Genomic DNA, 19,846 nt, shown 5'->3' on the forward strand with positions numbered 1-19,846 from the left:
CCATTGGAGGCCAGTGGACGTCCATTGAGGTCTTCCTCAGTGGCATTCACTGCCTCTCCTTCCTCTCCAAATTCGGCCATGTTGATGGCCTTGCACTCTCCTTTTGGATTTTCTTCTGTATTGCTTGGAAGAGTACTAGGAGGGAGTTCAGTAATTTTCTTGCTCAGCTGTCCCACTTGTCCCTCCAAATTTCTAATGGAGGATCTTATTTCAGTCATGAAACTTTGAGTGGTTTTGATTAGATCAGAGACCATGGTTGCTAAGTCAGAGGTGTTCTGCTTAGAACTCTCTGTCTGTTGCTGAGAAGATGATGGAAAGGCTTGCCATTGCTAAACCTGTTTCTTCCACCATTACTATTGTTGAAACCTTTTTGAGGTCTCTGTTGATCCTTCCATGAGAGATTTGGATGATTTCTCCATGAAGGATTATAGGTGTTTCCATAGGGTTCTCCCATGTAATTCACCTCTTCCATTGAAGGGTTCTCAGGATCATAAGCTTCTTCTTCAGATGAAGCTTCCTTAGTACTGCTTGGTGCATTTTGCATTCCAGACAGACTTTGAGAAATCATATTGACTTGTTGAGTCAATATTTTGTTCTGAGCCAATATGGCATTCAGAGTGTCAATCTCAAGAACTCCTTTCTTCTGAGTTGTCCCATTGTTCACAGGATTCCTTTCAGAAGTGTATATGAATTGGTTATTTGCAACCATTTCAATGAGCTCTTGAGCTTCTGTAGGCGTCTTCTTCAGATGAAGAGATCCTCCAGCAGAGCTATCCAAAGACATCTTGGACAGTTCAGACAGACCATCATAGAAAATACCTATGATGCTCCATTCAGAAAGCATATCAGAGGGACACTTTCTGATTAATTGTTTGTATCTTTCCCAAGCTTCATAGAAGGATTCTCCTTCCTTCTGTCTGAAGGTTTGGACTTCCACTCTAAGCTTACTCAATTTTTGAGGTGGAAAGAACTTTGCCAAGAAGGCATTGAATAGCTTTTCCCAAGAGTTCAGGCTTTCTTTAGGTTGTGAATCCAACCATGTCCTAGCTCTGTCTCTTACAGCAAAAGGGAATAGCATAAGTCTGTAGACCTCAGGGTTAACCCCATTAGTCTTGACAGTGTCACAGATTTGCAAGAACTCAGCTAAGAACTGATGAAGATCTTCCAATGGAAGTCCATGGAACTTGCAATTCTGTTGCATTAGAGAAACTAATTGAGGCTTAAGCTCAAAGTTGTTTGCTCCAATGGCAAGGATAGAGATGCTTCTCCCATAGAAGTCGGGAGTAGGTGCAGTAAAGTCACCCAACACCTTCCTTGCATTGTTGGCATTGTTGTTATTTTCGGCTGCCATGTGTTCTTCTTCTTTGAAGATTTCTGTTAGGTCCTCTACAGAGAATTGTGCCTTAGCTTCTCTTAGCTTTCGCTTCAAGGTCCTTTCAGGTTCAGGATCAGCCTCAACAAGAATGCTTTTGTCTTTGCTCCTGCTCATATGAAAGAGAAGAGAACAAGGCAATATGGAATCCTCTATGTAACAGTATAGAGATTCCTTGAGGTGTCAGAGGAAAAGAAAAATAGAAGGTAGAAGTAGAAGAATTCGAACTTATCAAGAGAGATGGAGTTCGAATTGTTCATTGAGGAATAGTGTTAGTCCATAAATAGAAGGATGTGAGAAGAGGTGAAGTAATTTTCGAAAATTAAGTAAAAGATTTTGAAAACATTTTGAAAAACACTAATTGATTTTCGAAAACCAAGAGTGGAAAAGAAATCAAGTGATTTTTGAAAAAGATCTTGAAATTAGAAATTAAAAAGATAGGATTGAAAACTATTTTGAAAAAGATGTGATTAGGAAGATATGATTGGTTTTAAAAAATGTGATTGAGAATATATGATTTGAAAAACATTTTAAAAAGATTTGATTTTAAAAATTAATAACTTGGCTAACAAGAAAAGATATGATTCAAACATTAAACCTTTCTCAATAGAAAAGGTAACATACTTGAAATGTTGAATCAAATCATTAATTGATAGCAAGTATTTTTGAAAATGGAAAGAAATTGATTTTGAAAAAGATTTGATTGAAAAGATTTTGAAAACTAAAAAAAAAATTTGATTTGAAAACAAAATCTTCCCTCTTGTGCCATCCTGGCGTTAAACGCCCAGAATGGTGCACATTCTGGCGTTTAACGCCCAAAACTCTACCCTTTTGGGCGTTAAACGCCCAGGCAGGCACCCTGGCTGGCGTTTAAACGCCAGTCTGTCTTCTTCACTGGGCGTTTTGAATGCCCAGCTTTTTCTGTGCAATTCCTCTGCTGTATGTTCTGAATCTTCAATTCTCTGTATTATTGACTTGAAATGACACAAATTAAAAATATTTTTGGAGTTTTAATAATCAAAATGCAACTAAATAACCATGCATGCAAGACACCAAACTTAGCAGTTTGTATACTACTGACAAAATGAGAATGCATATGAGACGCATAAACACTCAAGAGAATTCAAAGATCAGAGTAAGAAATCATCAAGAATTACTTGAAGATCCTTAAGACACATGAATGAATGCATGCAATTGACACCAAACTTAAAATGAGACACTAGACTCAAACAAGAAACATACAATATTTTTGGTTTTTATGATTTTGTAAATTTTTTTGTGCTTTTTTTCGAAAATTAAGTGCAATGATCATGCAATGTTTAGTCTAAGACTCCGGTCCAGGAATTAGACATGGCTTCACAGCCAGCCAAGCTTTCAAAGAAAGCTTCGGTCCAAAACACTAGACATGGCCAATGGCCAGCCAAGCCTTAGCAGATCATTGCTCCAATAGCAAGATTGATAGAAATCAACAAGCTCTTGTGATGATAAGTTGAAACCTCGGTCCAATAGAATTAGACATGGCTTCACAGCCAGCCAGACTTCAACAGATCATCATGAAACACTAGAATTCATTCTTAAGAACTCTGAAGAAAAAAAAATACCTAATCTAAGCAACAAGATGAACCGTCAGTTGTCCATACTCGAACAATCCCCGGCAACGGCGCCAAAAACTTGGTGCACGAAATTGTGATCAATACTTTTCACAACTCAAATAATCCCCGGTGATGAACCCAAAAACTTGGTGTTCAATACCATGGCATAAACACAACTTCGCACAACTAACCAGCAAGTGTACAGGGTCGTCCAAGTAATAAACCTTACGCGAGTAAGGGTCGATCCCACAGAGATTGTTGGTATGAAGCAAGCTATGGTCACCTTGTAAATCTTAGTCAGGCAAACTCAAATGGATATGGGTGATATACGAATAAAACATAAAGATAAAGATAGAGATACTTATGTAATTCATTGGTGGGAATTTCAGATAAGCGTATGAAGATGCTTGGTCCCTTCCGTCTCTCTGCTTTCCTACTGTCTTCATCCAATCCTTCTTACTCCTTTCCATGGCAAGCTTATGCAAAGGTTTCACCGTTGTCAGTGGCTACCTCCCATCCTCTCAGTGGAAATATTCAACGCACCCTGTCACGGCACGGCTATCCATCTGTCGGTTCTCAATCAGGCCGGAATAGAATCCAGTGATTCTTTTGCGTCTGTCACTAACGCCCCGCCCTCAGGAGTTTGAAGCTCGTCACAGTCATTCAATCATTGAATCCTACTCAGAATACCACAGACAAGGTTAGACCTTCCGGATTCTCTTGAATGCCGCCATCAGTTCTAGCCTATACCACAAAGACTCTGATCTCACGGAATGGCTGGCTCGGTTGTCAGGCAAGCGCTCGGTTGTCAGGCGATCAACCATGCGTCGTGTATCAGGAATCCAAGAGATATCCACCCAGTCTAAGGTAGAACGGAGGTGGTTGTCAGGCACACGTTCATAGGGGAGAATGATGATGAGTGTCATGGATCATCACATTCATCAAGTTGAAGAACAAGTGATATCTTGGAACAAGAACAAGCGGAATTGAATAGAAGAACAATAGTAATTGCATTAATACTCGACGTACAGCAGAGCTCCACACCTTAATCTATGGTGTGTAGAAACTCCACCGTTGAAAATACATAAGAACAAGGTCTAGGCATGGCCGTGAGGCCAGCCTCCCAATGATCAAAAGATCTAAAGATCAAAAGATTCCAAAGATCAGAAGATCAAAATACAATAGTAAAAGGTCCTATATATAGAGAACTAGTAGCCTAGGGTGTACAGAGATGAGTAAATGACATAAAAATCCACTTTCGGGCCCACTTGGTGTGTGCTTGGGCTGAGCATTGAAGCATTTTCGTGTAGAGACTCTTCTTGGAGTTAAACGCCAGCTTTGGTGCCAGTTTGGGCGTTTAACTCCCATTCTTGTGCCAGTTCCGGCGTTTAACGCTGGAAATCCTGAGGGTGACTTTGAACGCCGGTTTGGGCCATCAAATCTTGGGCAAAGTATGGACTATTATATATTGCTGGAAAGCCCAGGATGTCTACTTTCCAACGCCATTGAGAGCGCGCCAATTGATCTTCTGTAGCTCCAGAAAATTCACTTTGAGTGCAGGGAGGTCAGAATCCAACAGCATCTGCAGTCCTTTTTAGTCTCTGAATCAGATTTTTGCTCAGGTCCCTCAATTTCAGCCAGAAAATACCTAAAATCACAGAAAAACACACAAACTCATAGTAAAGTCCAGAAAAGTGAATTTTAACTAAAAACTAATAAAAATATACTAAAAACTAACTAGATCATACTAAAAACACACTAAAAACAATGCCAAAAAGCGTACAAATTATCCGCTCATCAAACACTCTACCCAAAACACCACTCACCTATCAAATCCTATTCTCTTCCATATATTTTCTTCACCAATCACCTCCATATCTTTTCCCTCCCAATTCCATTCGGCCACTCTCCCTCTCTTTCCCTATAAATACCCCTCTTCACTCCTTCATTTTCATACATCACAAACACTCTATTTACCCCCTTGGCCGAACCTATCTCCCCCTCCATCTCCTCCATTTTCTTCTTTTTCCCCTTCTTTCCTTCTTCTTTTGCTCAAGGACGAGCAAACCTTTTAAGTTTGGTGTGGTAAAAGCATTGCTTTTTGTTTTTCCATAACCATTTATGGCACCTAAGGCCGGAGAAATCTCTAGAAAGAAGAAAGGGAAGGCAAAAAAGCTTCCACCTCCGAGTCATGGGAGATGGAGAGATTCATCTCAAAGGTCCATCAAGACCACTTATATGAAGTTGTGGCAAAGAAAAAGGTGATCCCTATACAATTTAGCTGGAATTGTCATAGAGGAAGACATCCTCGTTGAAGAGGACAAGCCCATCACTAAGAAAAGAATGGAGCAAACAAGAGAGCCCACTCATGGACCTCAACAAGAGCATGAGAAAATTCCTCATGAAATCCCTAAGATGCCTCAAGGGATGCATTTTCCTCCACACAACTATTGGGAGTAACTCAACACCTCTTTGGAAGGCTTGAGTTACAACATGGACCAACTATGGGTGGAGCACCCAGAGCACTCCATCATTCTCCATGAGATTAGAGAAGATCAAAGAGCTATGAGGGAGGAGCAACAAAGGCAAGGAAGAGACATAGAGGAGCTCAGGCGTTCCATTGGATCTTCAAGAGGAAGAACTAGCCGCCATCACTAAGGTGGACCCATTCTTTGATTTTCTTGTTCTTATTTTTCTATTTTTCGAATTTGATGCTTTATGTTTGTCTATGTTTGTGTCTTCATTACATGATCATTAGTGTCTAGTGTCTATATCTTAAAGCTACAAATAATTCCATGAATCCTTCACCTCTCTTAAATGAAAAATGTGCTTAATTACAAAAGAACAAGAAGTACTTGGATTTCAAATTATCTTGAAATTAGTTTAATTATTTTGATGTGATGGCAATACTTTTTGTTTTCTAAATGAATGCTTGAACATTGCATATTTTTTATAGTGAAGTTTATGAATGTTAAAATTGTTGGCTCTTGAAAGAATGATGAACAAAGAGAAATGTTATTGATGATCAAAAAAAAAAAAATAAAAGTAGAGAAAAAAAAGAAAAATAAAAAGCAAGCAGAAAAAGCCAATAGCCCTTTAAACCAAAAGGCAAGGGTAAAGAGGATCCAAGGCTTTGAACATTAATGGATAGGAGGGCCTGAAAGAATAAAATCCTGGCCTAAGCAGCTAAATCAAGCTGTCCCTAACCATGTGCTTATGGCATGAAGGTCCAAGTGAAAAGCTTGAGACTGAGTGGTTAAATTCGTGATCCAAAGCAAAAAGAGTGTGCTTAAGAACCCTGGACACCTCTAACTAGGGACTTTAGCAAAGCTGAGTCACAATCTGAAAAGGTTCACCCAGTTATGTGTCTGTGGCATTTATGTATCCGGTGGTAATACTGGAAAACAAAGTGCTTAAGGCCACGGCCAAGACTCATAAAGTAGCTGTGTTCAAGAATCAACATATTGAACTAGGAGAATCAATAACACTATCTAAAATTTTGAGTTCCTATAGATGCTAATCATTTTGAATTTCAAAGGATAAAGTGAGATGCCAAAACTGTTCAGAAGCAAAAAGGTACTAGCTCCGCTCATCTAATTAGGACTAAATTTCATTGATATTGTGAGATTCATTGTATATTCTCTTCTTTCTATCCTATTTATTTTCAGTTGCTTGGGGACAAGCAACAATTTAAGTTTGGTGTTATGATGAGCGGATAATTTATACGCTTTTTGGCATTGTTTTTAGATAGTTTTTATTAGGATCTAGCTACTTTTTAGTATATTTTTATTAGTTTTTAAGCAAAATTCACATTTCTGGACTTTACTATGAGTTTGTGTGTTTTTCTGTAATTTTAGGTATTTTCTGGCTAAAATTGAGGGACCTGAGCAAAAATCTGATTCAGAGGCTGAAAAAGGACTGCTGATGCTGTTGCATTTTGACCTCCCTGAATTCGAAATGGATTTTTTGGTGCTACCAAAGTCCAATTCGCGCGTTCTCATTTACTTTGGAAAGTAGACATCTAGGGATTTCCAACAATATATAATAGTTCATACTTTGCTCGAGCTTTGACAACGCAAATTGGCGTTTGAACGCCAATTTCCTGCCCTATTTTGGCGTTAAACGCCAGAAATAGGTTACAAGCTAGAGTTAAACGCCCAAAACAAGCTGCAAACTGGCGTTTAACTCCAAGAAAAGTCTCTACACATGAAAGCTTCAATGCTCAGCCCAAGCACACACCAAGTGGGCCCGAAAGTGGATTTCTGCGTCATTTACTTTTTTCTGTAACCCTAGTAACTAGTTTAGTATAAATAGAACTTTTTACTATTGTGTTAGGAATCTTGGATTTTGTTAATATCTTGGGATAATTTTTAGTCCTTAGACATTGGGGGCTAGCCTCAAGGTCATGCCTGGACCATTATCACTTATGTATTTTCAACGGTGGAGTTTCTACACACCATAGATTAAGGTGTGGAGCTCTGCTGTTCCTCGAGTATTAATGCAAAGTACTATTGTTCTTCTATTCAATTCATGCTTATTCCTATTCTAAGATATTCATTCCCACACAAGAACATGATGAATGTGATGATTATGTGACACTCATCACCATTCTCACTTATGAATGCGTGATTGACAACCACTTCCGTTCTACATGAAAACAAGCTTGAATGTATATCTCTTGGGTTTCTAATCAACGATTCACATCGACTCCCCTCTGACAATGGGGCATCTGAATCCAAGATTAGAATCTTCGTGGTATAGGCTAGAATCCATTGGCAACATTCCTGAGATTCAGAAAGTCTAAACCTTGTCTGTGGTATTCCGAGTAGAATCTGGCATGGGATGACTATGACGTGCTTCAAACTCGTGACTATAGGGCGTAGTGACAGATGCAAAAAGATAATAAATCCTATTCCTACATGATCGAGAAGCAACAGCTGATTAGCCATACGATATCTGTGCATGGTATTTTTCATCCGGACGAGAAATCCGACAGTTGATTAGCCGTACAAAAACCGTAAAGGACCATTTTCACTGAGAAGATGGGAAGTAGCCATTGACAACGGTGATGCCCGAACATACAGCTGGCCATGGAAAGGAGTATGAATGATTGGATGAAGGCAGTAGGAAAGCAGAGATTCAGAAGGAATAATGCATCTCCATACGCTTATCTGAAATTCCCACCAATGAATTACATAAGTATCTCTATCTTTATTTTATGTTTTATTTATCTTTTAATTATCAAAACTCTATAACCATTTGAATCTGCCTGACTGAGATTTACAAGATGACCATAGCTTGCTTCAAGCCGACAATCTCCGTGGGATCGACCCTTACTCACGTAAGGTTTATTACTTGGACGACCCAGTGCACTTGCTGGTTAGTTGTGCGAAGTTATGAAAAATAGTTAAGATTACAATTGTGCGTACCAAGTTGTTGGCGCCATTGGGATCACAATTTCGTGCACCACTCACTCTATTGCCTTCTATGAGACTTTTAATCTCGACCCTTAATTTAGCTTTGTTTTTGTTTTCTTTAGCTCTTTAGGAGCTTAATACTTCATTTAGCTAAGTGCTTTGTGTTGAGGCAACTCTTTATGATAAGCTTTTAGCCAACACTCCCGAACCAGTTAGTTCAAGGTGCTAGGTGTTGAAGCACCTCTAAGGACCTGATGCCATGGCATCTTAACCTAGTTTTACTAGTATTTTTTCTTTGTTTTCATTTGGTTTTATACACTTTCTTGAGTTACAAGTAAGCTATCTGGGTAGAAATTCATGTGTACTTAGATTCAATCAACCATGAGTGAATTGATGTATTTTTGATGAGATTTTATGCCATAATTGCTTGTATGTTAAGAAGAAGAAGAGATCTCATGATTTTAGCATAGCTTTGATGCAATTGTTGATTGATGATAGGTGGAAAAAGGTTTGGAAGAAGGTTGAAGAAAGGGGATAGCAAAAGGGCAAGATGAAGGACTCACGTTTGAGCTCAAGTTTGCCTCAAACTTGGACTCAAACGTGAGGAAGAGTGCAACCACACCCTGGAGGATGCCAACGTTTGCGCCAACATTTGCCTCAAACTTGAGGTCAAACGTTGGCTAAGTAATCCGCACCCACGAGAGCCAACGTTTGCGCCAACGTTTGCCTCAAACGTGAGGTCAAATGTTGGCGCCATAAGAACAAGGAACATCACCCCTGAAGCATGGCAACGTTTGCGCCAACGTTTGCCTCAAATGTGAGGTCAAACGTTGGCCACATTTTAGCATGGAAGAGCACCCCTTTTGATGGTTTAAATGAGCCACGGTTGTGCCAACGTTTGCCTCAAACGTTAGGCCAAACGTTGGCTAGAAGAGCTGCTTAGGAAGGGCCACGTTTGAGCTCACATTTGACCTCAAACGTTGGCTCAAACGTGGATGACAGCAAAAGGCCGATCTATATAATTGATTTCATGAAGACGTTTGAGTCAACGTTTGCCTCAAATGTTAACTCAAACGTGAATGGTTCATGGTCCGGTTCACAAGTGGATTTCTTTCCAACACCAAGAGCAATCAACAGAGGCTATTTTCAACCCAATTCCATCAAGACCAAAGGCCCAATTCAAGGCTTAATGATCATTTGAAGAAAGTGTAAAAATAGCTTAGGATTTAAGTTTTAGGAGGTTTCTCCTTTTTAGATTTTTCTTCACTTACAGTGGAGAGCTCAATTTTACATTTTCATTGTTGTTATTGAGATTTAGAGTTTTCGGGAGAGTTGAGAAGGAGAATTGAATTCTCTTCCTCTGGGTTTTCTTAATTTCTTTTCTACATACTTTGCTTGAGTCTTGGGTGTTGAGAATTGAGAAAATTCTGTCTCAATCTCACCTTGAGATCTCTCTCTGTTTTGGTTTACCACACTATTTGAGAAATTGAGATTTGAATTTAGTTCTTCTGCTGTTTGATTTTAAATTCTCTGCAATTGTTTTCTGAATTTGGATCAAGGAAGGCAGTGAGATCTAGACTTGGTTTTCTAGTCTCTTGACCCCTGAGATCTTGCATTTTCTTTCTGTTTAATTGCTGAGGCTTCTTCAAGCTAATTTGTTCATCTGCTTGAATTCTGTTTCAATTTAATTCACTTTCTACTTTCCTGCTTAATGCAATTTACTTTTCCTTGTTTAAATTCTGCAATCCTAGTTCCCTGATCCCTTTTACATTCAAGCAATTTACATTTCCTGCACTTTAAGTTTCTGTCATTTACTTTACTTGTTCTTTAAGATTCAACACTTTTACTTTCCGTTCTCTTCAATTTACTATAATTCATCCCTCTCCCGTTTCAATTCATGCAATTTAGATTCTGTCAATCACAATCCACTCAAATCAACTCTTGTTCGCTTGACTAAATCAACCACTAAACTAAAATTGCTCAATCCTTCAATCCCTGTGGGATCGACCTCACTCACGTGAGTTATTATTACTTGATGCGACCCGGTACACTTGCCGGTGAGTTTTGTGTTGGATCGTTTTCCACACATCAGGACCTACTTATTCAAGCCTTTCCTCAGTACATACACACCATATGCACATGGTTTGTTATTCATTTCTGAGACCTTGGTGCCCAGCACCTCTTTGGGTTACTAAATGTTTTGTGACAAGGTTGCTTGGTGCACAAAATTGCAATCACACTTTTTGCAACCCCGCACAACTAACCAGCAAGTGCACTGGGTCGTCCAAGTAATACCTTACGTGAGTAAGGGTCGATCCCACGGAGATTGTCGGCTTGAAGCAAGCTATGGTTATCTTGTAAATCTTAGTCAGGATATCAATAATTATCAAGGTTGATTGTGAAAAGCAAAAGAACATGAAATAAGTACTTGTTTTGCAGTAATGGGGAACTGGTTGAGGTTTTGGAGATGCTCCATCTTCTGAATCTCTGCTTTCCTACTGTCTTCTTCTTCAAGCACGCAAGGCTCCTTCCATGGCAAGCTGTATGCAAGGGTTTCACCGTTGTCAGTGGCTACCTCCCATCCTCTCAGTGGAAACGTTCAACGCACCCTGTCACGGCACGGCTATCCATCTGTCGGTTCTCAATCAGGTTGGAATAGAATCCAGTGATTCTTTTGCGTCTGTCACTAACACCCAGCCCTCAGGAGTTTGAAGCTCGTCACAGTCATTCAATCATTGAATCCTACTTAGAATACCACAGACAAGGTTTAGACCTTCCGGATTCTCTTGAATGCCGCCATCAGTTCTAGCTTATACCACGAAGATTCTGATTAAAGAATCCAAGAGATATCTACTTAATCTAAGGTAGAACGGAGGTGGTTGTCAGGCACACGTTCATAGTTGAGAATGATGATGAGTGTCACGGATCATCACATTCATCCGGTTTAAGAACAAGTGATATCTTAGAATGGAAGCAAGCATGATTGAATGAAAAACAGTAGTAATTGCATTAATCCATCAAGACACAGCAGAGCTCCTCACCCCCAACCATGGGGTTTAGAGACCCATGCCGTGGAAGGTACACAAAGAAACGTGTAAAGTGTCATGAGGTGAAGATACAATGTCCAAAGATCCTATTAATAGTAAGCTAGTAACCTAGGGTATACAGAAATGAGTAAATGACGTAAAAATCCACTTCTGGGTCCACTTAGTGTGTGCTTGGGCTGAGCATTGAAGCTTTCATGTGTAGAGACTTTTTCTGGAGTTAAACGCCAGCTTTCATGCCGGTTTGGGCGTTTAACTCCAAGTTTTATGCCAGTTCCAGCGTTAAACGCTGGGAATTCTGAGGCTGATTTGCAACGCCGGTTTGGACCATCAAATCTCGAGCAAAGTATGGACTATTATATATTGCTGGAAAGCCCAGGATGTCTACCTTCCAACGCCGTTGAGAGCGCGCCAATTGGGCTTTTGTAGCTCCAAAAAATCCACTTCGAGTGCAGGGAGGTCAGAATCCAACAGCATCTGCAGTCCTTTTCAGTCTCTGAATCAGATTTTTGCTCAGGACCCTCAATTTCAGCCAGAAAATACCTGAAATCACAAAAACACACACAAACTCATAGTAAAGTCCAGAAAAGTGAATTTTAACTAAAAACTAATAAAAATATACTAAAAACTAACTAGATCATACTAAAAACATACTAAAAACAATGCCAAAAAGCATATAAATTATCCGCTCATCATTGCTCTTGATAGTGGACTTTCAGTTGATAATCCCAAGTTAGTTAACCCAAGTTATCAAGTGATGAAGCACTCCTCAGAACCTACTCATCCAAGCATATCTGATGACAAGTCATCATATACCTATTTTTCTATGCTTTTTCATACAAGAAATTGATGATTAGTGCTTAAATATTGCATTCTTTTGTGCTTAATTGGAAGATTTCCTTGATCTTTTAATTTTATAAATCTTGTAGGAAATAAGAAGAAAAAGAAGCAAAGAAGCACAAAAAAAGAGGAAAAAAGAGCTTTGGAGCACACTTTGAAGTTGGAGCACACTTTGGAGGCTTAGGCCACACTTTTAAAAGCGTGGCCCATGACCAAATTAATGAAGAATAAGCAATCAGCACACACTGCTCTGCTCTTACCAAGGGCAGGGCAGAATCATGATGAAACAAAGTGAGGTTGGAGCAAATTTTCGCTAAGTTAAAATCTGGCCGCTCACAGCATGACCATGCCTACTTCAAAGGGCTATAACTTGAGCTACAGACGTCCGATTGATGTGCTTTCAGTTGTGTTGGAAAGCTGACATTCACAGCTTTCCAACGATATATAGCAATCCATATTTGGCGTACAATTGAGGCATGAGTGAAAGGCGTCTTTAAGGGCCAAAAATAAGCAAAAATAAACCAAAGTGCTTCCACCAATGTTCGAAGCTGGAGCCTCACTCCAAAGCAAAGTAGCGCTCATTATTTTGCTCTGCCCTCTTAGAGAGCAGGGCAATGTCGTGCTCTTCTTGAAGAAAATCCAAGAAAAATCAACTCCAAGTGCCACCCATGGGTTTCGAACCAAGCACCTAAGGGGAAGTGGGGAGCGCTACACACAAGGGAGCTTGCGCGCATCACTTTGACACGGCCCAGGGAAGCATGGCACGCACCATGCCACCACTGCCCTGCTCTCCACAAGGGCAGGGCAGCATCTTGATGCTTCCAAGCCTTGGCACGCAAATTGGATACCCACACAAAGTTTCCCAGCTCTGCCCTCCACAAGAGCAGGGCAGCCTTCTGGGAGCAACATATGGGCCAAAATCAACCAAAATTCAATTTAATTCAATTCCTCACCAAATTGAATCAAGGCCAACCAAACCCATTTCTCCTCAAATCCAAAGCAAGCAAAGCCCACATCATCACTCAAAGGAACATGGATCAATTAAATTAGGATTTTTATTTTTGTAATTTATTTTAATTTCATTTTCATTTTTCATTTTGTAAAGCCTATATAAAGGCATCAATTTAAAGCTCGATTGGAAAGAAGGCTGGCCCCACTAGGGAGGATTAGGATTAGAGAGCTATCTCTTTTAGTTTTCCTTGCTTTGTTTTGAATTTTGGATCAAGAATTGAAGGAATTCTATTTCGCTTGATCTGAAACCTCTTTGTTCTTCTTCTGCATTGAATCTGAGTTTTCTTTATTGTTTTCATCTTCTTTTTCTTTTGCAAATTGTTCTCTGTTGAATTAAGGAAGGGCTTGAGATCTAGACTTGTTTTCTAGTCTCTTTGATCCCCCTGAGATCTTGAATTTCTTTTCTGAATTTCACAATTGAGTTAAATTTTGTTTCTGTCTTGATCAAGTGAGCAATTGAGCTCTTGGCTTTCCTTCTGTTTTTACTGTTTCATTGAAATTGTTAGTTTCACTTTGAGATTTGAGAAATGATCTATGTCTCTTTGTTGCATCTCATTGCTCCCAATTTAATTTCCTGCGCTTGTGTTCTTCTGCAATTTACATTTAAGCTACTGTGACCTTGAATTTACTTTTCCTGCAATTTAATTTCCTTGCAATTGTTCTACGCTTTGATCTATTGCTCTCTTTAATTTCCAGCACCCAACCCCCCTTTACTTTTCATGCAATTTACATTTCTTGTCATTTAAGTTTCTGCAATTTACATTGCTTGTTCTTTAAGCTTCCTGCGTATTTACATTCTGCAGTTTAAGTTCACTGCTATTTACATTCTCCTGCAACAATTCTCACTCACCAATGTTAGCTTGACTAAACTAATCACCCACTAAAATTGCTTGATCCATCAATCCCTGTGGGATCGACCTCACTCTTGTGAGTTATTACTACTTGATACGACCCGATATACTTGCCGGTTAGATCTATGTATTTGGAAATCCATTTTTCCACAAAAACACCATCAAGTTTTTGGCACCGTTGCTGGGGATTGATTAGATCAACAATGACTAAGTGGGTGAGAAGTCTATATCAAGCATTTTCTTTTTTTTTGTTCTCTGTTTTAAAGTTGAAACCAAGGTGTTTGTGTTTTTTCCTCACTAAGCAAAACTCATATCTGATATGAGTAATTTCAATTTTCATCGGTGTTGTGTTCTACAAAATTCAAATGGAGTTCACCTCATCTTTTAATCAAACAAACTTCATGGGATATTTCCCACCATCACAATATGATTCAAGTCATTATTCTAATGATGGTTGGAAATATCACCAGGAAGATACAAATTCTGAGCATTTCAATCAATGGAGACTTGCTCCAGAGTCACAAATTGATCAAACTAAGCACATGAGATACTGTCCAGAACCACAGAATGACTTATATCATTATTCCCATGGTGTCTAGACATATCAAGAAGAATGTGAACAATCAATTAAAATAGGACACCTTCCAGAGACACAATATGATCCAGATTTTGATGAGTCTAACAACTACTCATATTGTGGCTGGGAAAGTCAAAATCAAAGAAATCTTAGTAATCCATACTATGATGAGTTCAATAATTCTTCAAATTGTGATTCAGAGGATCTCCTTCAAAAGTCTAGAGGATTTTTTGAAAGACAAGAACAAGCCTGGAAAAGGAAAGAAATCCTCCGTCAGAGGACAAATGAGCACCTGGAGAACATAAGGAAACACTTAGAACCATCAAACAGTAAAAATCAATTTGTGAGAGAGGAAGTAGAAACACAAGAACAAAAGGTCCTTGTGTCAAGTGAAATTGCAATGAAAGATGAGGAACATGAGACAAGGATTTTATATTCACAAAAGCCACTTGAGGTGACAAAGAAACATGAACACTCACAACCCTCACAAACTTCCCTTGAATCTGTGATCGAAAAATATGAAGAGGAGATGAAGAAATCTTGGGAAGAACAACAAACCTCCTCCATAAAAGAACTATTAAGTCAAATGTTGAGTGCAAAGAAAGGAGTGGAGGAGCAAGAAAGTGAGGAAGTCATTCCAGAAAAGTCACATTCAATTGAAGTGGAGAAGTGCAAAGAGGAAAAGCCCATGGAACCACCAATGCAAGAGGCTCTTAATGAAGAAATCACTCCAATAATCACACAGCAACCAAGTCTTGAATCTAAAGAAGTGAAGGCAACTAGCAAGAACACCAATTCTGTCCCTAATCCAGCAAGCAAGATCAATCAAGCCATTTGCAAAAGGAAGCTTGCTGAGGAAAGGCCAAGACAAGGGACACTAGCTGAATCTTTCCCTCCTTTGAGGTCATTCCTCTTAACAAACTGGAAGAAGAGGAAGAAAGTGAAGAACAACATGTCAAGCTAATGACACTAAAAGAGCACTTGTTGGGAGGTAACCCAACCGTAGGTATAATTTCTCTTCTCTGCCAATAAATTGGCATATGGTTACATTCTAAGTTTGGTGTTGCCATGCAACACATTGTTTTCAATCTTTTTGGATGATTGCATCAAATCAAAAAAATAAAAGTGACACACCAAGATTCTAAGTTTGGTGTGCCACCTATTTTTCTATGCAAATCATTCAGCAACACCACTTGTCTGCATAACCATAATGTCTTTGCAGTGTTAATTTTCTTTTGGTTTGATATTTTGTTATTCTGTTTACTTTAGTTAATTCTTTGTTTTTAATGCTTTCATTTTAGTTTGCTTATTTACTGTGTTTGTTAATACATTACAAAGAGAGCTTTATTAATGACAGATTCTTAGCTTGGTGATTGTAATTAATAAATAACAGTTTCATTTGCTTGGTTTTAATTCAAATAAGTTGACATAGGATTGCATTCTAAGTTTCGTGTTGCTATGCAACACAATTTGCTTCAAATCTTTACTGGATACTTGCATTGATTCCAAGTGAAAGTGTCACACTAAGTTTGGTGTGCCACTTATTTTTTTATGCAATGTATCATGCACACCCTCTTATGTTTGTAATCAAAATGTCTTTGTCTCTTGTGCCTTGATTGTTATCTTTAATTTTGCTTACTTAAAACATATGTGCTACTAACATATCATTGTGTAAGACATTCATGATCCATCTTAGCCCCATAGCCATTGTTCTAATTGTTGCTTGAGGATGAGAAAGCATTCTGAGTTGGTATGGGAAGGAGAAGAATGGAAGGAAAATGACAACAATAGAGAAGATTAATTGCAAGGTTGTAAAGTTCCTTTTCTTCTCATTTATTTCCAGCACTTTAATTTGCATGATTGTCTTTATATTCTCTTTATGCATGTGTGGTATGACTAAGCATAGCTTGAATTTAATTTACAATATGTTGCTGTGGCATTATAACTACCACTTGAATTCTGTGAGTTCAAAAGCAATAAAGTATCATGATCATAAACAAACAAGGAATTTAATAAGAGTTTAGCATGTGCATACAAGTATTGGAAAGCTAGTGTTCATACCCTGACCGAGCTCCCCCAACTCGGAAGATCATAGAAGGTCCGACCTCGTCCCAAGGCCCACGCCTGAGGTCGGACCTCGGACAAATAAGCCAAAGAAGGCCCATCAGAAGGAACGAAGCCCAAAACCTAAAGGCCGAAAAGGCCTAAAGAAAGGCGGTTCCACAAAGATAGGGATAAAACTCCCAAAAGATAAGATAAGATAAGAATATCTTATCCAGGGAAGATCACAACCAACTACTATAAATACACTGGAGCACCCAGGTATAACTCATACTCTAATTCTACTCAATATCTGCTTGGACCCATGCTAACTTAAGCATCGGAGTGTCATTGCAGGTACAACCACCAACCACTCCACATATCAAGCTCGGGTCCCTGACCCCCACCTCGGGCCTCTCCGAAGACGACCGAGCTACACGTTTCAGGTAACCCCCGGAACATTGGCGCCGTTGCCGGGGACCTGGAAGTCATCCCTCTACCATGGCGGACGACCCCTCCAACAATGACCGCACGGCATCAGAACAAGAGGAGGAAGTTGACACCGGAGAACGACCGGACAGCCCTCTATCACCATGCACTCCAGGAGGAAACAAACAGAATCGCCCAAAGACGTCACTCCCAAACAAAGATCCACGAAATCCCGAAAAAGAAAAGAGCTCGGAAATTCTAGAAGCAGTCCGGGCACAACAAAATCGACTAAAACAACTCGAAGAGGACATAAAGAAGCAAAAAGAAACTGAACAAGATCTGAGAAGGGAAGCTCGCAAGCGCAGAGAATTAGAAGAAAAACTGCGGAAAATAGAGGCCAACCTGAAAGATCGGTCAGACCGCGGCCCCACCCCCGAAGGCAACCATGATCCCTTCACACAAGAGATCATGAAGGAGAAGGTACCGCGAAACTTTAAACCACCCGATATGGATCTCTACGACGGCACCACCGACCCAAGTCACCACCTCAGCAACTTCAGAAGCAGAATGTACCTAGTCGACGCCTCCGACGCGATTCGGTGCAAAGCCTTCCCCACCACTCTCACCAAATCAGCCATGAAGTGGTTCGACAACCTGCCACCTAGATCAATCACCAGCTTCAAAGACCTAACCAAAAAATTCCTAACAAGATTCTCCATTCAAAAGGACAAGGCAAAACATGCCCCCAGTCTACTCGGGATCAAACAAGGTAACCAAGAAACTCTCCGAGAGTACATGGAGCGATTCAACAAAGCCTGCCTGGACATACAACACGTGCCCACTGAAGCAGCCATCATGGGACTAGCAAACGGCCTAAAAGAGGGACCGTTTAGCCAATCCCTATCCAAACGATACCCGACCTCCCTATACGAGGTGCAGGAACGGGCAGAAAAATATATCAACATGGAGGAAACCTCCCAGCTAAGAGACTTTTCTAGGAAGGAATCAACCTACCCGTTCCGAGATCGAGATCGGGAACAGAAGAAGAAAGAAGAATCCAACTCGGACAAGCCACGGAAGTATCATAGCTACACTCCCCTCCGAGTTTCCCTGGTAGACGTCTACAGAGAAGTATGCCACACCGAAAAAATCCCACCGCCCCGACCTCTAAAACACAGGAGAGTAGGGAGAGATCGGTCCGAATACTGTGAATACCACAAGCTCTACGGTCATTCTACTAACGACTGCCACGACCTAAAAAATGTTATAGAAAAGCTAGCCAGAGAAGGAAAACTCGACAGATACATAGCAGAGAAGGGAGAAGAGACCAAAAAGAGAAGGAGGGGAGATAACGAAGATCGGGCTGAGCAAACCCCGCGAACCCCTGAAAGGCACGTTCACATGATAAATGGAGGTTTTGCAGGCGGAGGAACATCCAGATCCTCGCGAAAAAGACACCTCAAAGACGTCTATCATGTCCGAGAAGACAGCCCCCTGCCCGAATTACCTACTATCTCGTTTACCCGAGAAGATGCTCAAGGGGTAATACCCGGGCACGACGATCCAATGGTAATCACCATCATCCTAGCAAACGCCAACCTACATCGAACCCTGGTTGACCAGGGAAGCTCAGCAGATATCCAGTTCAAAACAGCCTTCGACAAACTCGGACTTGAAGAAAAAGAGCTAAAGGCCTATCCCACCGACTTATTTGGACTAGGGGACACCCCGATCCATCCCTTAGGATACATCTCGCTACATACTACCTTTGGAAGAGGCGAACAGTCTAGAACATTAAGCATCGACTACATTATAGTCGACGTCACTTCAGCATACAATGCCCTCATTGGGCGACCAACCCTAAACAGACTAGCAGCTATAGTCTCAACCCACACCTCTGTATGAAGTTCCCTACCACAAAGGGAATCGCTACCCTAAAAGGCGACCAAAAACTAGCACGGCGATGCTACAACGAAAGCCTGAGCCTAAAAGGGAAAGAGGTCAATACAATAGAACTCGGACGAGTTCAAACCCGAGAAGACCTCCGGCCACAACCAGAGGGAGAAACCGAAAAAATCCAAATCGGGAACACACCTGAAAAAATAACAAACGTAGGAGCGAACCTCGAAGCAGGCCTAAAAGAGGAACTCATAACCCTCTTAAAAGAGAATTCCGACCTCTTCGCCTGGAAAGCCTCCGACATGCCAGGCATAAGCCCCGACCTGATGTGCCATAAGCTATCAGTATACCCGGGGTCCAGACCTGTCCAACAAAGACGCCGGAAACTCGGGCCTGAGCGCGTGCAAGCAATAGAAGAACAAGTACAAGCATTACTAGATGCAGGGTTCATTCGAGAAGTAAAATACCCCCTATGGCTCGCAAACGTGGTCCTGGTAAAAAAGCCCAATGGAAAATGGAGGATGTGCGTCGATTACACGGATCTCAACAAAGCCTGCCCCAAGGACCCATATCCACTACCAAACATCGACGCCTTAGTAGACGCAGCCTCAGGCCATAGATATCTCTCCTTCATGGACGCATACTCGGGATACAATCAAATCCCGATGTACGGACCCGACCAAGAAAAGACCTCGTTCATAACCCCAAGGGCAAACTACTGCTACGTAGTAATGCCCTTCGGGCTGAAGAACGCAGGGGCAACCTACCAGAGGC

General features: G+C 40.5%; 1 non-coding gene across 1 annotated transcript; it reads left to right on the top strand.

The window, feature by feature from the left end:
* The first annotated feature begins 838 nt into the window (after positions 1 to 838).
* LOC112804923 (small nucleolar RNA R71) lies at positions 839 to 946 on the top strand. The gene has a single exon (XR_003203539.1). It is a non-coding gene; the product is annotated as a small nucleolar RNA R71 (small nucleolar RNA).
* Positions 947 to 19,846: the final 18,900 nt, after the last annotated feature.

Source organism: Arachis hypogaea, chromosome 5 (genome assembly GCF_003086295.3).
Source record: "Arachis hypogaea cultivar Tifrunner chromosome 5, arahy.Tifrunner.gnm2.J5K5, whole genome shotgun sequence".
In the NCBI taxonomy this organism is placed as follows: domain Eukaryota; kingdom Viridiplantae; phylum Streptophyta; class Magnoliopsida; order Fabales; family Fabaceae; genus Arachis; species Arachis hypogaea.